The sequence below is a fragment of the Arachis ipaensis genome, chromosome B08 (assembly GCF_000816755.2).
Source record: "Arachis ipaensis cultivar K30076 chromosome B08, Araip1.1, whole genome shotgun sequence".
NCBI lineage: Eukaryota > Viridiplantae > Streptophyta > Magnoliopsida > Fabales > Fabaceae > Arachis > Arachis ipaensis.
This window is the reverse complement of record NC_029792.2, coordinates 14,161,020-14,165,278: the sequence shown is the minus strand read 5'-3', so window position 1 is coordinate 14,165,278 and position 4,259 is coordinate 14,161,020.

Genomic DNA, 4,259 nt, shown 5'->3' with positions numbered 1-4,259 from the left:
TAATAATAATAGTGAATATGTGTAAATTATGAAATGTCTATCTAGACATCTGATCGCTTCTTCTTCTTTAATCATTCTCTTTTCTATCTTTTTTTTTCTCTTATATTCTTAATTCTCTTATTAAAGTAAATCAATTTTCAATACCATTACAGTCCCTCGCCTACAACCCGTCTAATCTCTGCTTAATAAGCTAACTATATTTTTTTAATGATATCATTGTCCGTCTAATCTGCTTAATAAGCTAACTACATTTTCTTTTAATGGTATCATTGTCGGGATCAGCTTTCTTACAAATATAAATTAACTGTTTAACTATTTATATATGCAGTTCTGTTTATGGTAATGTTAGAAAACAAAAAATAATCTACCTAAATAATTTAAATATGTCTTATTTAACATTTATTTATTATAAAATATATTAAATAAAACTGAAAATAATAATTTTTAATAATTTTTTGGTTCAATTACTCTGCAGGTCCCTATAGTTTTACTGAATTTTCAATTAGGTCTCTATACTTTTTTTCTTTTCAATTGCGTCCTTGTACCTTATTTTTTTTCAATTAAGTCCCTGTCGTCAGTATAACTTTTAAGATAACAGAATATTCTTGGTAAAAAAGGAATATTCTTGTCATTTAGTTGGAGTGACTAGCTGAACAAATATGAATTTTCTCAAATACCAAAAGCACCCCTCGGATTTCATCCCAAAGAAAAAAAACCCTAAATTGCTCTCGTCTTCTGCGTCGGTCAGTCGTCGGCGTCCGTGTCTAGCATCAACTACAATGGATGCTTGGTGGTGTGCTATCCGTCGCCTCCTTCCCTCTGCGCTGGTCTGCTCTGTGTTGTTCTGTTCGGAGGTCTTCTCTGCTGTTTGTCCGTCCAAGCCGTCGCCGTCCCTCGCGGTGAAGCCCCTCGCCTGATGTCGCCGCGCCGCACCGTGCCGAGCCTTGTAGCGCCTGGCCTCCCGTCCCCGCGTTGTGCCTCTGCTCCATCTCCCTGCACTGGAACTGTCTGCAAACAGGTGACAAGAAAAAAAGCCTATTTTTTTCAGTTTTAAAATTTGATGTTTATGCTTTTTTTTTTTTTTAAATATGGCATTGGTTGATTATGTATTTATTGAATTAATTTTTGGATTCTGTTGCTGTGATGATGCTGCTTTAAATGGATTCTGTTTCTGTTTTTATTAATGTAGTGATGGGGGATTTATATTTTACCATAGACATACATCATGGTGGCAAGTTTCATGATATAAGAAATGGACTAGAATATTTGGGGGGAAGGGTGTTGGAAGATATGCATTTTGAGCTCGATGAATGGAGTTTACAAGAAATAATTAGTGAGTTACAGAAGTTAGGGTACAAAGGGTATGCTAAGATCTGGTACTGTGAACTAGGCTGTCAATTGAGCTCGGGTCTCAGAGAGTTGATGAGTGATGGAGATGCCATGAGAATGGGTAAATTATTAGTGTCGCAGACTGTTAAGCATTGTTCGGTGTATGTTGTTGATGGCTGCAAGGAAGGTAATGGTGTTGAGATATGTTCGAATGATAAGAATTATGTGCCAACTGAAGCTGAGTACAGTGGCAGTGGTTTCATAGAAGTAGAAGTTGAAGGTGAATCAGAGGCGTCTAGTGAGGAGGATAGATTTGATGATAGTGCTGATGATGGAGATCACAAGGATCATTTTGGGTTTGATGTTAAAGATGGAAATGATGGTGGATTTGCAAATGCTTTTGGGGGTTTGATGGCCCGTTAAATGAACATGACAATGCTCAAGTTGCTGGTGTTGATGCTACTGTGAATGATGCCGCTGTTAGGGATGATGTTGAAGTTGGAAAAATTTCTGAGGGTTATGAAACTGAAGATGTTGATAGCTATGAGGGAGATTCGGATGATATAATTAAGAAGAGAAGATATCCTAAATATAATGAGGCTGAGATGAGTAGGGAATATGAGTTTAAGGTGGGGTTGGAGTTCAAGTCACTTGGTCAGTTTAAGGATGCTATTAGAGAGTATGCTTTGTTGAATGGAAGGGACATTAGGTATATCAAGAATGATAAGATTAGATGTAGAGTGGACTGTAGAGAAAGAAAGGCAAGTGTAGGTGGATGGCATTTGCATCCAAAGTTGGTGGTTTCGATTGCTTTCGGCTGAAGACCCTTAATGGAAAGCACACTTGTGGACGAAATTACAGCGGTAGGCTTGCATCAAGTAGTTGGGTGTCTTGGAGGATTGTTACCAATATTATTAGAGAATATGAGATGAAGATTGTAATAGTAATTCAGACTATTCAGGATAAATACATGGCTAATATTTCAGTCACAAAGGCTTATTGGGCGAGGAGAAAAGCGAGGGAAGAGGTACATGGCAGGGCTATTTTGCAGTATGGCTGTAAAATCTGATTAATTAATGACTAATTAACCTATAAATTAGAATTTATTCTAGAAAATTAAAAATGTGATTTTTATGGCTTAATATGATAGAGGGAATCAAAACGAGACTTTTGATACCAATTTTAAAGAAATCGGCCCAAGATTGGACAGAACGGGCCAACCGGATCTATATTGGGCCCGTGGCCCAACCAAGCTCAACTTAAAACCCTAAAACAGCACTCTCTCTCCTCTCTAAACCCTCAAACACGCTGGAAATTATAGAGAATAGGGGAAGAACACTCTTCTAAAGTTCTAACTCTCACTTGATCTTCAAACCACCATAACTTTTAATCCGGAGCTCCAATTACGGCACCGTTTGAGGCCACGCGTTCACCGCGTTGAGCTCTACAAAATTCACTACTTTATTCTTGAGTTAAGCCACATTTTTCCCTCTGAAATTTCAGAGTTAATTTCGAAAATTTGGGTGAAAAGTGTTGAGATATTGGGCTCTTTGATATTATAGGATCCAACTAGCTTGAAGGAGAGGCTTAATCTTATCTCCTTGATCCTTGGGTGTGGTAAGATTCTCAACCCTAATGGAATTTATTGGTTTATGACGTTTGGATATTGAGTGGGTATGTTTGAATGTGATATTGTGGCTTAGGAAGTGTATATATGTGTGTTGAAGCTTGATTGAGGTTTTGAAAAACTTGGAAAAAGGGATCTTGTGTGCTAAAAATCTGTTTTTGGAGGTGTTGAAGTTTTGAGAGCTTGTGAAAAAGTGATTTGGAGGTGTTCTGGGTTAAGCGGAAAAGCGGCTAAGGTATGGTCTCGGTTTCCTATATCTAAAATATAATGTGGTGTGAAAACTTAGGCTAGAGGCCCTAAGATAGGATTTGAATGGTTGATGTTATTGAATGGTTATGTATGTGATTAATGAATATTAATGTTTTGATGGTATGATGCATGAGGGATATACATGTTTTGATATATGCTTAATGATTGGTTGAGGTTGAATTGTGGGTGAAGCCATGTTGATGGTGAGGATGATACTGATTGTATGTATTGATGGTTGATTGGAATTGGTATTATTGGAAATTGGGATGATAAAAGATATATGCATGATATTGTATTTAAAGTTGAGTTATTTGGTTGAGATTGGTTAAAATGATGGATTGGTGGGTTATGATTTTGATAGAAATGTTAACATATGAGTTGAGGAAGCTAGAGGTTGATTTTTGGTATGTTTTGGTTGGTTTTAAAAAGGGTTGAAAGTAGTTTGTTTTGAAAATGGAACTTTGTGGTTTTGTATGAAAATGTGGTTTTTGGGCTTTCTTTGACGGAGCATATCTTGGTCTCCGGATCCTCGATTTGTGTCAAACTTATTTATAAATGAAATTGGATTCGAGATGTTTATGCCGTTCGAAGAACAGATGAAAAATGACTTTAAACGAAAAAGTTATGCCCGTCGGAAGATTGGGGTTTGAAACTGGAATTCTGCAGCTTTTTAACTTAGTAAAATTTTTGGCAGATCTAGGCATGGCAAAAATCCCTGATGGGGCGGGTATCCGTGTGGATTTACCCGCCGGGGAACGAATATGGGAATGATTTTTTACCCGCGGGGACGGGGCCCCGTATAATAAACGGAGCGGGGGCAGGGATAGAGGTCCCCGCCCCGTGGGGACCCGTTAAATCCTCATATATATAAAAAGTCTAAAATACCCTTATATATATATAACATATATGCAATTAACCCTAGCCGTCATTCCCCCAATTGAAATCTTGCTTCAGACTCTTCACCCTCAACCAGTCAGCCTCTCCTCCGTCCTCTCCTCCTCTCATGACGCACGCCGCTCACCGCCGACCGCCACCTCCCACCCCCTCAGTCCCT